The following is a 21,164-nucleotide window of genomic DNA, read 5'->3' on the forward strand; positions in this document are numbered from 1 at the left end:
CTCCTTGTATCTATGTAGCTTTTTCTTCTCTTCTTGAGACACACCCTCTCGATCGTGCACACACACATTATCGCCTCATTTTAAGCTGATACCTATCGCACACACACTACTTGTGTCTTTTCACACATGCACTCCGTCCTCCTCCACTCTCCCTCTCTTTCTCACACACATGGGCTTTTTGCAACAACTAGCAAGATGCCATGCGTTGCACAGAACATCAAGATGCATTTGTATGAGTAGTTTATCTTGTGGGGGAAAAGGATGAACGAGGGAAGACCTTATTTGCAAATGTGGAGAGGGGTGTGGGTATCTTTTTGCAAAATTGCCATAGTTTCCTTCCTATCCGTCAGATATAGATCGGACAACCTATATTGCAGGATGGGAGGCACACGATCATCATCGACAATGCTTTTTATAAGAGTAGGGATAAAAAATAGAGTTGGTGATGATGGTGGGCCTGCCATCCTGCAATGTAGGTTGTCCGATTTATATCTGACGGATAGGAAGGAAAATATGGCAATTTACCCACACTCTTCACCACATTTGCAGATAAGGCCTTCCCTCGTTCATCCTTTTCTCCCACGAGATTTTGATGTTCCGTGCAACGCACGGGCATCTTGCCAGTAAGAGTAGAAATTAGACATATACCATTTCTCAAATCTTGAAACCAACAACATGCCTCCCTTATCTCATCAAAACCGCCAAAGGAATATATTTTGAGTGAAACTTAACATATTTTTAGTGATATACGTATTTCAAACCTAGACTTTTTTCTATCAAATCAGTGAATATGTATTAATCTACATTGATCGTGTGGCAACGCATTGGCACATTGCTAGTATTTATTATAATTTTTTGGACACCAGACAAATGGTGGAGTACATATACGAAGAGAAGAGGCGCACGCAGTCGGCCTCTCGCTGTCTCGCACACATGAGTGTTACGTAAAGGCGATGTTAACAAATAAACCCTAAAACCCTAGGTGCATGATTGCTGCATTCGCAGGTACTGGGTACGTGGTGGAGCACCTTTGTAGGAGTTGATGGTCGGGACCACAGGTGAACGACTTGGAGCGCGGTGGCTCGCTATTTGCCACAGACCGAGTAGCCACGTTTAAAATATCGTTTTTTAGCGGGGTTAAGAGTTTCGATTTTAAATGGCACGTTATAAGTAGTAAGTAGTTTTTAGAACGATTGGTATGGAGCGAAAATGGAATTCATAGTACTACGTACCTCCTTGGCGTATGGTTGTATGGGTTTATGTTACGAGATATTGAACCTGGTAGCTCTAGGGCAAATACTATGGTTTAGATTTAGATGCTGGTTTCTAGTAATCGGAAGGGGAAACCCTTCTTTGATTAGAAAAAACTACTACCTCCATTCTGGTTTACTAGTCCCCATCGTACTTTGGGTCAAAGTTTGTCCTCGAATTTTACTTGTAAAATGTGAATGGAAAACGAAATTTTGTTATACCCAAACAAAAAAGGACTGGAGGGAGTGATTGCTCTGAAACGGATGCGACCTCTCATAGAGCAGGCATTGAACCGGCACGCCGGCCAAGAGGGCCGCACTCGCTGCAGGCCCGGCTGAGCACGCCTCCTCGCCCCGTGCAACCAGCTTAAGACTGCCCCGCCTGCCTTCATTGAATCCGCACGTGTGCCGACAACACGTCCTTCTGCGAGCCGGCAGGCATTTTAGAACACAAAAAATGACTAAAATATAATTAATTTATGCATGGTCTTGACTTGTTGTGCTCGCACTGGTAGCAGGAACTAGTAGAGGTTTTTCTTTATTTATAACTCTCCTCACATTTTTTTGGCTTTGAAGTGAATCATGGTTGTGGACATTATGTATGAATGTGCGGATATTTGTGAACATGAGTTTGATGTGGAAGTTGGACTTGGAATGTCGGGCTTGCGCGTGAACTATACCATGTCCAATGCTTCGTCTATTATTGTTTGGAAAGTAATTGTTGTTATTACATGACCCGAAAAAAACATTTTGTGCCACATCACTAGATGCACAGACATCACAACAGGCATGCTGACTGGATAAACATTTGAACCTAGCTATTATGAAGTAAATTTTGTATTGACAATAGTTTTAGATAGCAGGAGACGCCTAGCCTGCTCTGCCTCTGCTAGCTTATTTCTGGCTTCTTCCATCTCTTCTTTGGCTTGGGTGAAGAGAGCATCTAATTGCTCTTTTCGCTTCTTCAGGAACTCAGCTACATTCTCAAGGGCTGCTGCACGCTTTCTTTCAGCCTTTACTGATGCCACGAGGACACGAACAGCTGATGACTCCACCTGGCTTATGTGTAATCCAGCATCATCTGGGAATTTGCACCTTGTGTCTAATCCAGCATCATTAGGGAACTGGCACCTTGTGTGTAATCCAGCCTCATTTTGGAAACATGATCTCGAGGTTGACCATACTTCCCTCCTCATAGGAACTGCATCCTGACATGAAGTTACTTCTTTTTAAGATCAATACTCGGAGAAACCTAGATCCATTTAGTAGAAGCCGGATAAACAAAACTCGGAGAAGTGAATTCAAAAGGAAAAGAAATATAAAAACAGACTACACAGTGAGAACACCCACTTCCTACATCAAGTTAAAAACGAAAGCATTAGGACGATTAAGACTCTTCTTATTACACATCGAAGAACACCACGCTTAAGAGAAACAGAAACTACAACATATACACATCGAAGAACACGAGGCTAAACGAAAGTAATTGAAAGGGTGTTACTTACCAAAGCTCGTTTTACAAGTTCGGTGCAGCTCCTCTTTAACTTGCCATGCTCCTTGAAGATGTCCCGAATATCCCGTGTTTGGTCTTCATTGCTCCTCTGCATGTTCACACTCGTGGTTTCAAAATCTCAACATGGCAAGAAAAATACTACTAGTAATACTTGTGCATCTTGTGGGCAACATTAAAGCACTCGTCTGCCATGTTAGAGCATCTCCAATAGAATCGCAATGCGCGGCGCTTTAAAAAAGTGTTTACAGTGCTGAGATCGAAAAGTAGATACTAGAGAGTAGAGGATAGTTCTCAGCATAGATAGATACAAAAAAGATAATTCAACTACTCCTCGTTGTCCGACTGCTCCTCGGTGATGTCCTCCTCCGACGTCTGACTGTAGGCGTGAAGATACCGATCGTCGTCGGATTCCCAGGGTGACGCTGCTCCTAGCCTCATGTTGAATTGAGCGTCCGCTTTTCGCCTACGCTTGTCCTCACGATAGGCGGCTCGCTCCGCCCTCCTCTTATCCCTCTCCGCCCTCCTTTGCGCGTAGAATTCGCGCTCGTTGATGATGTCCTGCGGGAAGTGTTGGCGCCATAGAGCAATGGCTTCCTCGTTCATCTCGGCGATGCCAAGACGGTGCTCCCGCCTCCGGTTGTCGTGACGATCCTCATTGGTGCTAAACCGCGGCAGAGGCGCGAGCTCCTGCGCCCGCTCCCGCGTCGGCACGTTGGGGAAGTTCAATGTTCTATGAGGCCACCAGAGGCGCCACGCCGCCGCGTCGTACGCGCGGGCGGCCTCGGTGGCGGTGTAAAAATTGCCGAGGCCGAGGCGCATCCCGCGGAACCGGATCTCGGTGGAGAAGCCGCCGGAGGGGCGCGCGCGGACGCCGCAGTATCCCCAAGTTTCCCGGCGACGTGGCGACATGGTGGCGCGGCGGCGGTGAGGCGAAAAAGAGTGGGGAGAGAGCGGTGGCGAGGCACAAAGAGGTGGCAAGGCACAGAGTGGTGGGAGGGCGTTGGATTTTATAAAGCGCGTCGGATGCCACGCGCCAAAACTAGCGCACGCCCGGCCGCTTTTTCCCGCACGCGCGCGATCCTTTCCCGACGTCTCTGCTATCTCTACTCTCTTCTCTACGATTATATTTATTTTATATTTTATATTTAATATTTATCTCTACTTCCTTTACTGTCTACTTTTTTTCTCTATACTTTTTTTCTTGCAATATAGGCCGTCTGATTTATATCTGACAGATAGGAAGGAAACAAATGGGAATTTTGCAAAAAGATACCCATACCCCTCTCCAGATTTGCAAATAAGGCCTTCCCTCGTTCATCCTTTTCTCCCACAAGATAAACTACTCATACAAATGCATCTTGATGCGTGCAACGCATGGGCATCTTGCTAGTTCTAAAGACCTTTCCATCATTTGCCACACTGCTGGTTGCAGATGAAAAACCTACCCAAGCACAACGCGATACAGGAGCGACGCACAATTACAAGCTGATATTCTGTTGGACAATGGAGGCTATAACCAATTACTTTTACGGGAACAATAGCACCCAGGAAAATTGAAGGGTAGGTACGAACAAAATTGGAACTGCACATGTACTGCTAAGTGATTCAATACACACATTACCAATCGAGGAGGAGAATGATGGTCGCGGCAGCCTCTGTGAGTCATGGTCGGCAATGGGAGTCAGTTCATTGTCCACGACGGTGGTACTTCTACGCTTGGCGTTGGCTTCCAGGAAGCAGATCCGAGACCGTGGAAGACGATGCCGGGGAAGAGGCTCCGTCTACGACGACGACGGTGGATCGGCTCTAGTGCGGCGTACAAGGTCGTTGATGAGGCAGATGCGCTGCGGTGGACGAGTGTGCCGATGTAAAGGGGAGGAGCACGAAGGCTGCGGTGCCATGGAGAAGTCTATTTTGCGGTGGGGATAGAAAATCGGGAGTATTCAGGTGTACTACTCTGGGTGCCGGGGTGGGCCTGGCTGGGTAGGGTGAACCTGAAATTACGAAAACAGCCCCCTACCAAGCGTCGTACGTAGGCCTGTTCCGAAGGCTATGATGGTAACTTCCCACTGCTCGAATCAGGGTCGCGGGAGATTTTCCCGCCGACCTCAAAATTTTGTGACACTGGACTCCCCGTGTGGCGTGTTGAGTGATTCGGCTAAGCAACTAGCGAATAGTAGTAGTAAACTCTACATATTAGGTTTGACCGAAGTCAAACTTCCTAAAGTTTGACCAAGTTTATATAAAAATATAAACATTTACCATAATAAATATGTATGATGTGGAAGTACATTCAATAATGAATCTATTGGTATTTATTTGTTATTGTATATGTTAATATTTTTTGTTATAAGCTATCTGAGAGTTTACAAAACTTGTCTTTGACCAATGCTAATACGTGGACTTAAATAAAAACGAAGGGAGTACACATTTGTTTTCTTATTTTGTAATGAACTAATCATTTGTTGAAATTGTGAAATAAATATATTAGGCTATTGACTTCGAATGTAATGGTCTATACAATTCAATAGTTACAATCATTGTCGAATCCCAAGATGTATACAAGGTCTATAGTACTTCACAACATGCTCAAACTCACATAATCCCAGTCAAATGAGAATCTAAATGCATTTCATAGTTATTACTTTGTAGGATGCAACAAAAACAACCAAAACTCTACATCAGCCATTATAGAAGCAACAGTTTGACATATCCCATTGTGTGAATGAAACGTGCAGAGAGAGCTTTTCAAGATGGAGCAGATAGGGCGGGATATATTGTATGTATGTGGACGAGAGAGTAGGAGACAAACCTAACGAGGCACACACACACACACACACACACAGAGAGAGAGAGAGAGAGAGAGAGAGGAAGAAGTTAGGTCTGTGAGAAAGATGGAGACATGTAATATACGTGATTTTGTATACGTGGAAGGAGAAGAGACAACATGTTTGATGAGAGAGCTGGAAAAACATGGACGAGAGGGGAAGGATCTCATGGGTTGAGGGATTGACAATTTTGTGCGGGGGAGAGAGGGATTGGTAATTTTGTGAAAGAGAGAGAGAGGGTGGGGGGGAGGAGTCAGTCAGCCGTCGTCACATCACCTTGCTTCCAAATGACCCTGCATTCTCTAGCGCGGTGTGGTCGCTGTCTTCGATCTGCTCGATGCCCTCTTTGAAGATTGAGGTGTTGTGCATGTTGGGGTCCAAAGAAGCACAAGCGAGAGTGGTCGCCGTATAACCTTGGATAGGGATGAATTGTGTGCTCGGGGGAGTGTGTGTGTGTTGTGCTGTGCGTGCATGTGTGTGTGTGTGTGTTCGATATTGAGCGAAAACAAACCTAAGGAGAGAAATGCGTATTCACAAAGAGATTGTGCGGGCCTTGAGGTGGGCAGGGGCCGAGTGAGGGTGTCAAAATGTGCACATTGATGCATATGTTGCATGCGATCGTGCGAGGGACGGACGAATCGAGAGAGATGGTTGTTGTGTTACGGATGCTCCTCTCTCTCTCTCTCTCCCTCTCTCCCTCTCTCTCTCTCTCTCACACACACATACACACACAAACACGCAAGTAAACTAGAAGACCGTTCTCTCATGTATACACAACGTATCGGCATCTTTCTATGTCTCACTCATGCATGATCGTTTGCACATTCACACCTCTCTATGTCTGTATCACACGCACACCGTCTCCACATTGCCCTTCCGCCACAACACACATATGGACACATACACACGTTCTGTCTCAGTCACACACACAAAATAAGTATTAAAAAAACTAGGGCGCACCTAAAACGTCCAAATCCATATAAACACAAACTGGAGCTAAATTCAAATATATGGAAATATTGCAGCGTCAAGAACTTTCCCAGGAAAAAAAAGGTTGAGTAATATTCGAGGATTGTTTTCACACATACAAAAAGGTTCGGTGGATGTCCTTCGAGCGCGACACGGTGAAGCACCGTTCGATCGACCGCGCGGCCACGGTTCACGCGCTTGCATAGGATTCCGTATCGTGGCTGTGGTACTAACTTAAAAAAAAGCACTGCCTAAGTCTAATGTTTACGTGTACTAGTACAGTTTTCTTTTAAGTTTGACCAACCTCATTTAAAACTAAAGTAAGCTCCCATACGCACACTCATCAATATGCCACCGCCGCCGTTGCGCATGCCGGCGCCCGCCTGCTCCGGCCAACAATTTCTCGCCCATCACTGTCGTGTCGCAGCCATCCCTGTGCCATGAAGCCGAAGGCTCGCCCGCTCATGTCGTCTGCAGTCCTTTCTCGCCATGCCGCCGTGCTGCCAAGCACGCGAGCAGCTGGTGGAGCCGCGTCTATGCACGCAGCATACGAAGAGGAGGACGAGCGCGTGCTCCAGCACGCCGGCGAGGAGGAACTACCGTGTCATTGTTGTCTCCGCCCGCGCGGAGGAGGCGCGCATGGTGGCTGTCGCGGCCGAAGCTGGTCGCGCGCGCGTCGAGCCTGCAAACCGGGTGCGGACATGGAATCTACCTTCGAGACCTTGAATGCCACATGGATCCTGCAATCTGAAGGAGCAATTTGGGTCAGTCGACTCATGTGAGCCGTTTGATGCAACATGGATGGCTAGAAGGGCTTCTTCCACCTCTTCTACTGTCTTCTTCCTTCGCTCTGTCGAACTTCTTTCACAAATCGACTGACCTAAATTATAATACTAGTACGAATGTATTAAGTACAGTGGGACCACGAAGGTACGAGCAGTAGTACCAACTGCAAGAAGAACAGTAGTAAGACATAGTACTAGTACTACTCTACGTACTAAACAGTTCAAATAACGAGAAAGAACATAAACATAGTTCTGCTGGGGCCTCAGCACAACACACCCTTGAAAATAAACTGAGCAACTAGTCAGCTTGACACTGCAGTAGAACCAGCATGAGCAACGGCACTGCCACCTACTCGGAGTCCGAGTCCACGTCCTCGACTTCGTCCTCGTCCCTCTTCCTCTTCCTCTTTGCCAACACTTCTTTCCTTGAACCGGACACTGGGCTCTACTTCTTCATCCAACCCTTGTAGATATTTAAACAAAGGTAGGCATCCATTGCTGCGTACAGGATGTGATCTTCATCTAATGTCTTCGACTTCCATGCATGATGAAACTCGTGACGAGGTTTCTTCAGTTTAGTGTACAAAGGATCAATCATGGCTGCTGCCAGGGTCAGCATTGAAGGTTGAGAGGAGGATACCAGGCTTGCCTTCTGGAGATCGAAGGGCTGGCCTACAATGAGACCTATCCGACGCAGGACTTCTTTGTCCTTCTTAAAGCCTACAGTAACGAATTTCACTCTTTTGTCCTTGAGGAAGTTCTTAAAATCCTGGCACTCAACGTCGGCATGGCATATGTGGTAGACCAAGCAAACGTTATGTACACAAACCTGGATCACGGCGGGCTTCTTCCTCTCTTCATTCTTTAGATCCTTCTCTCGTCCCGGGACTGTGGTGTACTCAACATCTAGCCCAGCGACCCACTCATCCGTTGAACTGTTGAACATGCGTAGGAAGCGAGCAAGCCATGCTTTCACTGTCGCGGATCCACGTGTGTAGATGACGATGAACTGATCGCCGGTGATGGCTCTAACCTAGTACTCAGCGGCGACCATGGAGATTTGGGAGGCCATGGATTTTGGAGGAGGGTTAGGAGAAGTTGAACTATTGTACCCCGCAAAAACTGGGACCAAACTAATGTGAAAGGACTGGATGACTGGGAGTGAACTGTTGTGAGGTAGAAGACGGGGACGAGTAGGGCGTGCGAATGGCATGGGGTTGCTGTCTTGCCCGGTGGATAAGTGGCTGCAAGCCCCCAAATAGTTCTCGACCCATATCTAGACCCATATCTAGGCCTGACGGTATAGCTTGTGCCTGTTCACACGCCATGCCGGCGCGTGGATGTAACTTCACTTAATTCCGTCAACCGTCGCGCCTCCCACGACCTTCGCCTCCCTCGCATGGTCGCGCCCTTTGAGACTTCGACCATCTAAAAATGAGCAATTTTTTTGCCTACTCTGCATCCATGATACTCCCTCTGGTCCTTTTTACTCCCGTCAACCGTTTGCAAAGTGTTTGACCAAATATATACTTTTTTTAAACACCACCTTATATTAATTAACCAGCCACACCAGTACACTCATTTGATACAATATTCACCACACAGGGCGGTACGTTATTTACAAGAATACCATCTAATCTATTGTCAAAGCTATACTTAGCGATTAAGTGTGCCACCTTATTGGCCGAACGGCTAATCTTTGACAATTGAAGATTGTTGATCAACTTCGATATGCTCAACACTTTCATCTTCAGGTCAGGCATAGCAGACCTGTCATAGTCCCCCGATGCAAGAGACGTTACCACAAAAGCGCAATCAGTCTCTAAAATTACATGATTATGAAGAGAAATACCTATGTAGAGACCGACAATGCAAGCCCTAAGCTCCGCTTCCTCCATGCTTTGACAGGCATCAATGAAATCCCATGACCAAATTTATACTAAAAATATCAATATCTACAATACTGATTATAATGAGTATAAGAACTACGTTTTACAGTGAGTGTAAAAATATTGATTTGACATTGTGAATGTTGATACTCCCTCCGTCTAGGTGAGTAAGTCATATTAGGTTGTGCACCGTGACCAAGGATGAGGGGAAAACGAGAGACATTAATGTTTATTTGCTAATTAAATAGTATTGCATGCAATGAATTAACCACTGCATGTCATGTTTGATAGTCTTAGGTCATTAAAAGCATGCACACCCTCATCTCTTATTGGTTGATATGTCAAGAAACAAGAAACGAGGTAGAAGTTAATGCACCGCGCCTATGTGTTTTGGGATTATTTGGTTTTCGTAAGATGACCTACACACCTAGCTATTAGAGTACCACTACCTCCCTTCTAGTTTAAAGGGCTCAACTCAAAAATTTCACCTACTCTTAGCAAGATACTAGAGGCCGTGGAATAGTTTTTGAAGTCTGCAAAAGTACTCAACTAAGGCTGTCATTCTTCCCAAAAAAATGTGTTTACCAATGCATGCATGAACACTAGTTAGTCTAACGCCCCTCTCTTCTTTAATTCTTTGCCACATCAGCATGTTTGCTATTCCCGTGTACCAGCTAAGATACCACCATGATGGCCAGCCTTAATCATTGCATGCAATAATTTAGTGCACCTTGAAATATGAACATGTGTGTGGCATGTATGTTTTTAATGACTTGAGACTATACCTAGCCCGTCATGCAAGATGACTTATTATGCACCGTTCCCCATACCTGCAGGAAGCCCGTTCGTCTCCAAATGTTTTCCTCTCCATATGTGGAAACAATATGCCTGCCAAACTCTCCTTCTCCCTCCGGCTGTCCCACCACTCCACCCCGTGTGAAAAAATCTGCATGCGTGACTCTCCTCCCCCCACGCTCGTCCAATCCGTTGTGACCAGCAATATTTCCACCCCTTTGCTCCCCCGTAATTTACTCCAACAAATATGCCCACGTAGCTTTTACTTAACATCAGGTGCATTGGGTCACTGACATACGGGCCCAGCAGTGTACTGGCCCACATGTCAGTGACGCAACTGGACCTGTAGTTAAGTCAGTGCAGCTTAGTCCATATCTTATGTAGGTGTGCCATTGCTCGCTATAAATACTGCGCCTCCCACGACATCGCTATCTCCTCCCCCTCACGTTCACGTTCATAGCTATCTCCTCCCCCTCCCTCTCACGTTGACCACCATCGCATCTCCCCTCCCAAGCCCTAGGAACCCCTCGCTGCACCGCGCGGGCGGTCACGCGTCGCCTTTCCGTTCCTCGCTGCCACTAGTCGAGGAGGACGCGTCGGTGTTCCGCTCCTCACTGCTACGCGACGCGTCGCCGTTCCGTTCCTCGCCGCCACTAGTCGAGGAGGACGCATCGGTGTTCCGCTCCTTGCCGCGACGTGACGCGTCGCTGTTCCGTTCCTCGCAGCCACTAGTCGAGGAGGACACGTCGACATTCCGCTCCTCACCGCGACGCGTCGAGGTGGACGCGTCGGCGTTCTCAATCTCGGTGGCACGCGCGTCGGAGGACGCGTCGGCTCCCCGCTACAAGGAGAACGCCGCGCCGCCCGCCGAGCCCCCCAGCCTTGAGGAGCTTTGGAAAGAAATGGATGTCGCCTTGTGGGAGGCTTTGCCTCCAGCAGAGCGCGCCAAAATAGAGGCGGAGAAGAAGGCCGAGGAAGAGAAGCGCACCGCGCAACAAGCTTTCTGGGAGATCTATGTCGCGTCCGAGAGAGTCAAGCAATTGGTTCTTTGGCAGAAGGCTCGTGCGAGGGTCGTGAGGGTGGCGGAGGAGGCCCGTGCCGATACCCTGAGTGCAGTCGGGCCCAAGCGCCTCATCTACGCTTGGCGGTACATGGACCAGGTGCACGCTTCCATCCAGGAGGAGTACCTGTTGGCGCCGGATCACCACACCGGTGAGATCGCGCTCGCCCGCCGGCAAGCCTCCAATCATCACCTCGCGAGTTGCGAGGCTGAGGAAGAGGCATTGTGTCGGCGCGCTGGGAAACGGCCACGCACCAGGGCACTCGTGGCGCGCCGCAAGCGCTCCTGCGAGCGTCGTGGCTTTTAGGAGGAGTATAATTTTTGTTTCGTAAGGCGATCTCATTAGTTTTGGGACACAAATGATAAATCCCGAACGTTCAGGAATTTTTAGCGTCCTTAATTAAGTATGTAAAAGGGAAAGTTTGGAAACGTTGTGTATTATTACGCATTTTGCAAGTATGTGCATATAGCACAAACTTTACTATATACTATCGAACTACACGTCTCTCTCGATATATGCTTGCAGACTGTGCTACTCCCTCAGTCCAGGTCAATAAGTCATATTTGGTTGTGCACGGTGACCAAGAAGGAGGGAAGACTTATACACCTAGACGGAGGGAGTACTACTATTACTTATGTACGTGCAAATGCACATTTGAACATTTTGATGCGGTTTTTGTAAAAGTGGAAAAATAGCACTAGTCAAGCTTGTGAAACGATTCAATGCAAAACAAATGCAAAAATGCTCGTTTGATTGTTTACTTTTAGCTTCCTTCTCTGTGGTTATTTCTCTGTGCATCGTGATCAAGGAGGAGGAGAAAACGAGAAATGTTAATGTTTATTTGCTAATTAGTAGTATTGCATGCAATGAACTAACCACTGCATGTCGTGTTTGATATCTCAAGTCATTAAAATCATGCACACTCTTTATCTCTTATTGGTTGATATGTCAAGAAACAAGAAATGAGGTAGAAGTTAATGCACCGCGCCTAAGTGTTTTCGGATTATTTGGTTTTTGTGAGATGACTTACACACCTAGATGCACCGCGCCTAAGTGTTTTGAGTAACATTTTATCAGTTAAATCTTTGGTCAAAATTTAGCACAAATTACAATAGTGAGGAATAAACCAGGACGGAGTAGTAGTTTAGAAGCTCAAATAAATGAGTGAGGCGCCTTATTGTTACTCTCCACTGTGACTAGTCTTGTGGGAAAAGCTGGGGAAGCCGCCAAAAAGAACTGGCCCTAGGAGTAGTAGCTAGGGATCAAGCTTGGGAGATGAACCGGAGAAAGTAAATGCAGAGAGATGAAATGCAAAAAAGACGGAGGGATGTGATGGTTGCTTGTCCGTTTATTTTACCAGGCCATTTATTACTAGGAGTGGTTGGGTTTTGTGATATGACGGCTTTACTACCGCGCCACGAGTGGGGTGAGAGGTGAGACTCCCGTGCAGCGCCCCCTCTACACTTGTACTACGTCGGTCGTGGTTTATTAGTCCCCCATTGAATTTGACTAAAGATTTAACTGAAAAAATGTTAGCGCATGTCAACAAAAACTATATCGTGGGATTCGTATTTGAACATAGTTTTGAATGATATAATTTTAGGTGACATGCATCAGTATTTATCGTACTATATATAATGTTAGTTCAATTTTTGGTCGTACTAATCTATAGTAGTAAGGTGCCCGTGCGTTGCACCGAAGAGTGAAATGCATTGATCGGGGAGTTGTTTATTTTGACAAAGGATGTGAGGGTCATCTCATGTGTAACGGGTATCGATAGGTTTCTTCGGATATTATCTCATCTCTAGAGCTCACAAACATCCGGGTGAAATAGATAAAAAGGTATCTTTTGCAAACAGAAGTGTTCAACTGTTCAACCTGCATCCAAAACTTGTGAAGAAATAACACTTATTGTGCTTTGCAAGAAATGATCTTTAAGAATTAGTTTTTGAGTAGCGATTGTTATAGATGTTGGCTACAGATGACATGGCACTTTCTTATAGTCAACAGTTGGCTATACTATTAAGTAATATTAACCATGCCCTTATACACCTAGACGGAGGGATTAAATCAGGATGACTTGCAAGGGGGCAGAGGAGATGTAAGAAATGGTTCATCGTAATTCTTTCACCAGTACTGTAGTAAAAATTCATACATGGAAGATTCTAGACTAAACCATAAACGGATACACTTTTATTCATGCGCGATACTCCAATAGAGCAAGATCCTGCATGGAAGTCTCCACATGCTTAGACAGCGGATTACATTGAGCGAAGACTAATGATCAACATTTAACTTGATAATGCGTATTTTTTTAGAAGAACAGGGAGGCTCCTCTCCGGTTCCATTATCAAATGAAACCCAAAGTGTCTTACATCAGCTCACTGAGACGAGCAGTTCAAAGGAAGGACTGTGGCAAAAGCCACTCAAGTTTAATGACAAGCTTACAGAATCAAAAGCGGCAAAAACACGGGCCATAAGCGCCCACACACACACTACATGTTTTCTAAGTGCACTTGATAATGCGTATGTCCAGGTGAACCTCCTTGGAGTCCCTGTGCACCGAGTCGGTGGGTAAAGGATAGAACGGATGCCAAGTCCACATTGGCGGGATAGTCCCAGCTCCTCAGATTCCAAGTCTGTCCGATGAGGCCGGTTTCGCCACCCACGTGACCCGGAGGGGTAGTAACATTGACCTTGCACCCCTACATCTGCCTCGTGTCAGTGTCCGCGTCAGCGGCGACGCCCCTGACGCACGCTACAAAGACGAGGTGGCGGCCTGCGTGGGCCTTGCCGGTTCCCACAATCAAGAGGAAGACACTGCCGTCCTCCTCCGAGACTAGCATGCGGTGGTGATCCTCCAGCGACTCTGGCATGGTGAACCGGTAGCACGTGTCGTACTTGATGTTCTCCGCCAACTGCCAGCAGTGACCGCTGCATGCATCCGTGAGGTGATGCACCATGTCCGCCGGCGAGCCACGAAACGGCATCAGCACTCATAGCAGTGGACGAAGGGCTCCTTGGAGGCATCGACCAGGCCGTCCATGAAATGGGAGTGGCTGTAGGGGACGTTGCGCCAGTTGAATATGTGAGCAAGTTACTACGAGATTTAATCTGAATAAGCACAAAATAAATCATGACGGTTATAACAAAGATGAAACTAATCATGTGGACTAGCATAGTAGTAGGATACAGTGTAGAAACATAAATTCTACCACGATTTCGAATAGGAAGGACAGAAACACATACGGTGCAATGAGAGCAGCACCGTTGGCGTTGAGGTTGTCGCCCATGTTGTTGAGGAAGAGGTTGCCGAGGTTGGGGAAGAAGTCATCGTCGGTGAAGTCGTGGCTGCCAGCAGTCGCGAGAGTGCGCTCCCCAGATTTCAACAGCACCCGCCAAATGGAGCGCAGGAGGGAGTGGCTGTAGGGGACGTTGCGGCCGCCGAATGGAGCGTAGGAGTAGCACATGAAGTAGTAGATGGTGTCCTTACTAGTACTCCCTAGTCTCTATCTATCTATATATATATATATATCTACTCTTATAGAAAACTGAGTTGGTGATGATGGTTTGCCTGCCATCTTGTAATATAGACCGCCCGATCTATATCTGACGGATATAAAGCCAACTATGACAATTTTACAAAAGATACCCGCACCTCTCTCCCATTTACAGATAAGGCCTTACCTCGTACTCCTCCCTATTTCTCTATCTCTACAAGTACTTTTTTTTATAACAAATCGAATAGTGCTGCGCCGTCCGCTGCACGCCCGGCTGAACACGCCTCCTCGCCTTCATCATCACCAACTGAGTCTTTTATAGGAGTAGGAGTAGAGAAAAAACCGAGTTGGTGATGATGGTGTGCCGTGCAATGCACTAGCATCTTGCTATTTTTTTGCATATAAGTCCAAACACCACATAGACACGGTCTTTGAGCACGGTTCGTAGTCGTTCCACGATCGGGCATCAAAGTTTGTAACTATTTTAGATTAGAATATACTACTCCTGCGGTGCTAGTAGTAGAGCAGAGTCCTACTCTACTACTCTACTCTAGCAAGCTAGGGCATAGTACTATAGTAGGTACTGTAGGGAGTACCAGTACTGTGATCACTCAAGCAAGTTGTCTGGCATCGATATGACCCTACGCTGCTAGTATGTGTCTCGTAAGTCAAGCAGCATGCTGTAGTCATCATCACCTGTCCACTTCCCGCAGCACATATTCGCTTCTCCATCTTTGTCCGCACATAATCTCGTCCAAGCTTCCATCCCCGCTAAGGCGCCTCCCCCCCCTCGTCCGAAACCCAAGAACTAACAATGGCAGAACCGAGCAGCGTCCGCCGAAAGAGTGGCTCGAATTCGCTCCCCACAGAGGTAATCAAGCTCATTGTTTCGCATGTGGACAATCTCAGTACCATGCCGCTCGCCGCGTGCTCGTCGGGGCTGTACCGTTTACTCAAAGCCCTTAGGCCGGAGCTTTTTAAGCCATCCCCTTGCTTTCTGATGCCGCCTGATCTTCCGAAACGGCATGTCACGCAGCATAACGATCGTAGGGTGCCGAGCATCAACCCCCTTCACTGCGATCCGATCCCCTTCAGCCTCGGCTACACTAACGGTATGTACTGGGTCGGCATGAACACGTCTTGGATGGTGCTCGTCGACGGTCGCGGCAGCTGGATGCTCGTGGAGGTCTACACCCGGCGATTGATCCCCCTTCCTTCGATTAACACTGCACTGCTTTGGCACCGCGGCCCAGAATACTCGGAATCTTACAGTAGCCAACATGGTACCAAGTTTGATTTGCTCAAGTTTGTAATCTGCCAAGTGCCCACAAGATCTGGGAATTATAAAGATTTCAGGCTAATTGCATTCTTCAACCGCGGTCTCGCCTATCTGACAGGTCACTGCGGTAAGTGGATAAATCTGCACGTCCATCGCAGGATCACATCCTCCATGGTTCTCTGATGCCATTGAACACAAGGGCTTCATTTACGCTGTCGACTCCTTCTATGGCTGGACGTATTGCTGGCCTACTCCAGTCATCGCTACAAATGGCTGTTATAGCAGTATGTTACTTTCCTATGATATCATGATGGCTTGCTTATATTACTGTCAACATTTACTGAAAAGATATTCATGCTCATAACATGCTGTTCTTAAGATTGACTAAATCAAGAGCCCTTTTTTATTTGACTCCAACTTGATATGATGTTGTAGGCCGCCTGGTGTCCCTACCCTTCCTAATCCCAGAACCTTTCAAAGAAAAGCGGCATGGCAGTTGCAGGTGGTTCATGGCTCGATCAGACGACGGCGAAAGATTGATGATCGTTCGCACGTACCGGAAGTGTTGTTTTGTGGAATACAATCACAGTCACTGCAAGGTCTTTGAGCAGGATCCCAGCTTCTCCGGGCCTTCAGGAATTTTTGACTGGAGGCTGGTAAGTAGCCTTGGCACACGCTCTCTGTTTCTCGGACTAAATTATCCGATTAACCAGGAGATAACCGACGGCAAGGATCATGATGGCAGCGCGCTTTCGTTCATCAGGCAAAACTGTGCATACACAGCGTACCATGCGTCTCTGCATGCACCATACCCTGATATGTGCCGCCAAGCTCTGCAGCCCGAAGTAGGAGAGAGGGTCGCAAGTATCAGACTTCGACCTGCTGGCTGGAGTTTCCCCCGTCAGGCACCCATCTGGTTCAAGCCGTCAGTCAATCTCCACAGCTTAATAAATAGTAACATCTAACTAAGCCAGTTAGTTAGATGTGTACACTTGGTGTAGTAGGATCTTTATTTAGTTTGATGCATACACTTGTTCTTTTTTGGTAGCCCTTTTGTAATGATGGCTGATGTTTGGTTTGGAAGAGAGAGTTGCGTCTTCACTCTTCTGGCCTGCTTACTGCTTCTGTTGCACCCCGAGCCCTGGTTGCTGCTGCTGCTGTTTTCAATGTACAACCAGTAGTATATTTCGTCGGTTGGTTGAATATAAATGTGTTGTTAGAACGACAAACACAATGTTTTGGAAGTCGTTGCATGGTTCGATCCTTTGGTGCCCCGTACCATACGTAGCTCATACTATTTTTCGTACGGAACACATTTTCCACTTGTTGATAACATGCAGCCCACTGATGAAGGCCCAATAGAGAAGCCCATAATTAACTGGAAGGGACGCTCTCACATGAATCAGGCCCGGGTACATGCTCATGGTCCCCTAAACAGAAATAAGTAAATAAATAAATAAAGCTAAATGCTCATGCACCAGTTCTTTGGGAAAATAGGTAGCCTAGTATTTCCTTTTGAAGAATATCCAAGCTAGGCCTATTTGTTTTCTCCGAATTACTGGGCTGCAAATCTTTCAAGACGAGCAGATGGGATATTAGTTTTTTTTGAATTTTGTTCTTCACTGATATCTTATACGTATTTCATTGCATTTAACATGACATAGTACTAACTTATTTTTAAATTTGTTTTAGTATGGCTATTAATTTTTGGATTAAGAATATTTTGTTCCCCAGCAAAAATTTCCCACATATTTAGTTAATTTTTTAACCCTGGTACTGACTAGAAAATGGCCGGCAATTCTAAAAATGGAAAACGGGCTGCAATAAATTCCATATGAATTAGAAAATGAGTAAAAATTATAAAAATAATAGCAAATGGGCTGTACACGCCACATATTTCGAGGCTGACTTGTTTACGCAAGGCTTTGTCAGTGAACACCTGATTCTAGCCGCTGTGCTTCTTCAATCTCTGATCTTCCTGCTCCAGCCGCCTAAACTAGCGCCAGTGGGACTACCTGCTCCCTCCTCTTGTGGCCTGCTGTGATGCCGCGCAGGCTTCCCCGTCCCACCCTACTCCCTCCGCTGGCCTGGCCGCACGCAATCAACTGCCTCCTTATTACGCGAAAAAATGATTCCTCCCACTGACATCTGGGGCACACCGATTGACGCGTACTACATTGACGCGTACACAAGGCTTGTCAACTTAGTCAACAAACGATTCTAGAAGCAGTAACCATTGGATTTGAATCGGACGGTCCTGCTGCTTCTTCAATTGCTACTCTTCTTGCACCAGCCGCCCAAACCAGCACCGGGGAGACCGCCTGCTCCTGCCTCCAGTGGCCGGCTGTGCTACCGTTGAGGCCTCATCGCCCCCTACTACTCCCACCGCTAGCCAGGCCCTGCGGCGACGGCAACCTCACACCGCAGCCGAACCAGTGAACCCTGGTACTCCTCTCCGCGTGGGCATCCACTATCGCGTCTTCCCCGGCTCCGCGTCGTCCCCTTCCTAGGCCTCGCCGTCGTCCACCGCCTTGGTGCTCTCGGCGCGGCATGGTCAATGTGGTCAACGACATTCCATCGGGAGAGTACTGTACGTGTAGAGGCTGACAGCTGGGTCCACCGCCACAGCCCAGTTTTTTTGTGATTTGCCAAGTAAGTCGCTTTTGTCAGGCCTGTTGGGCTGCAAATCTTTCAAGACAAGGAGAGCTTTCATTCGGCTGGCCGAGAAAATGGCCCATCAGTAATGAGAAATGGGTTGTACATTTTTAAAACATATCAAACCGGCAGTTAGTTTCAAATATCTTTTTTTTTCATTTCGAGATTTTAAATTACATTAATTTTTATGCGTGGAGAATTTGTTGGATTTTATATTGATATACATTTATTTTTAAAATCAGTTTGAATGTGAGTCGAAGTTTTCAACCGTGGACACAATATGGGCTGTAATGCTGAAAAAAAGAATATGGGCTCCAAAAAAACCTTAAGAATTAGCAAATGGGCTGTAAATTATTAAAATAATGGCAGATGGGCTGTATGCTGTTTTCCATAGATTTGAGGCTTTCCTAAAAAAAAGGTTGATGCACAAGCAGTAACTGTTGGATGGCCATCCAACGGCCGCCGTGCTTCTTCAATCTCTGCTCTTCCTGCTCCAGCCGCTCAAACAAGCGCCGGCGGGACTGCCTGCTCCCTCCTCCCTGCGGCCGGCTCTGACAGCTCGGACCCACCAGTTATATCTTCATACGCAAGGAAGTGCCTCCTTATTACGCACAAAAAAATGAATACTCTCCCTGTTAGCTGGGACCTAGTATAGTGGCAGGCTGACTTGTGGGCCTACTAAGTTGACGGGGACGGAGGGCTTCGTCAACTTAGTCAATATGCACGATTCTAGCTCCAGTGACCGTACGATGTCCATCCAACGGCCGTAGTGCTTCTTCAACCTCTGGTCTTCTTGCTCCAGCCGCCCAAACCAGCGCCGGTCGTGCCTCGTGCTGCTGCCTCCCGTGGCTGGCTGCGATGCGGCGGAGGCCTCACCGCCCCCTACTACTCCCGCCGCTGGCCAGGCCATCCCTCTACTCACCCACACCCCCTGTTATTCTGCGGTGACGGCAGCCTCACACCGCAGCGAACCAGTGAACCCTCGTACTCCTCTACGCGTGGGCATCCACTGCCGCGTCTTCCCCGGCTCCGTGTTGTCCTTTTCCTAGGCCTCGCCGTCGTCCACCGCCCTGGTGCTCTTGGCGCGGCGTGGTCAACATGGTCAAGGAACGGCTTCCATCGGACGTGGGATGTACGTGGAGAGGCTGGCAGCTGTGTCCACGGCCGCAGCAAGGAAGTGCCTCCTTATTACGCGCAAAATAATTATTCCTCCACCTGACAGCGGGAACCCACCGGACGGGCCACCATATTTAGCAAAAAAAAATGTTTCCCCCCTGACTGCTGGGACCCACCAGCTACACCTTCGCACGCAGGGAGGTGCGTCCGGGCAAAAAAACGATTCGCCCCCCTGACTGCTGGGACCCACCAGCTACATCTTCGCACGCAAGGAAGTGCGTCCGGGCAAAAAAAACGATTCGCTCGCCTGACTGCTGGGACCCACCAGCTACATCTTCGCACGCAAAGGAAGTGCGTCCGGGCAAAAAAACGATTCGCCCCTTTGACTGCTGGGACCCACCAGCTACATTTTCGCACGCAAGGAAGTGCCTGACAGTCGGGACCCACCTGGTCGAAGCGTACGTAGCGTTGTCATTCTGGTCGCGAACGTGTACGTACATACTGGTCGTTGTAGAGGCGCGCATGTGTCATAGTAGAGGCGCGCACGTAGCATGTACATGTACGTACAACGGCCAGGGTGCAAGAAAGAAAATACGGCCACGTATCTGTACATACGGGCAGGGTCTCGAATGCCTAGTCGCGCATACGTATGGCGACGACTCGTGTTCATGGGGAGGCAATGGAATGCGTCATGTTCATCGGGAGGCAACGGAATGCATCGTGTTCATGGGGAGGCAATGGAATGCGTCGTGTTCATGGGGAGGCAACAGAATGCGTCGTGTTCATCAGGAGGCAACGGAACGCGTGGGAGCCAACCGGCTTGGACGGAACAGGCGATGGAAACAAGGCCTGGCGTACCGCAGAACGGAGGAAACGGACCTCCTACGGTCGAAACGGGGGTCCTGTTGATCGGGAGGGGTGTGGCGTACCGCAAAACGGAGGAAACGGACCTCCTACGGTCGAAACGGGGTCCTGTTGATCGGGAGGGGCCTGGCGTACCGCAAAACGGAGGAAACGGACCTCCTACGGTTGAAACGGGGGTCCTGTTGATCGGGAGGGGTGTGGCGTACCGCAAAACGGACGAAACGGACTTGTGTTGGAGCGCTACGGTCGAAACGGGGGTCCTATTCATCGGGAGGGGTGTGGCGTACCGCAAAACAGACGAAACGGACTTGTGTTGGTGCGCTACCGTCAAAACAGGGGGGAGGGGTGTGGTGTACCGCAAAACGGGACTCCACAAGATACTGTTCATCTCCACCGTCGACCTCCTCCAGCCTCCATGGGCTACCGTCGACCTCCTCCAGCCTCCACGGGCTCCTGTTCATCCAGCCTCCACCGCGAGCTACTCCACTGGCTACTGTTCAACCACCCCTCCACGGGCATCCCTCCACCGTCTACTATTCATCCAGCCCTCCACACCATGAGGTCCTGTTCAACCACCCCTCCACGGCCACCCCTCCATCGTCTACTGTTCGTCCAGCCCTCCACACCACGGGTTCCTGTTCATCCAGAGGCAACGCCACC

Source organism: Triticum dicoccoides, chromosome 5B (genome assembly GCF_002162155.2).
Source record: "Triticum dicoccoides isolate Atlit2015 ecotype Zavitan chromosome 5B, WEW_v2.0, whole genome shotgun sequence".
In the NCBI taxonomy this organism is placed as follows: Eukaryota; Viridiplantae; Streptophyta; class Magnoliopsida; order Poales; family Poaceae; genus Triticum; species Triticum dicoccoides.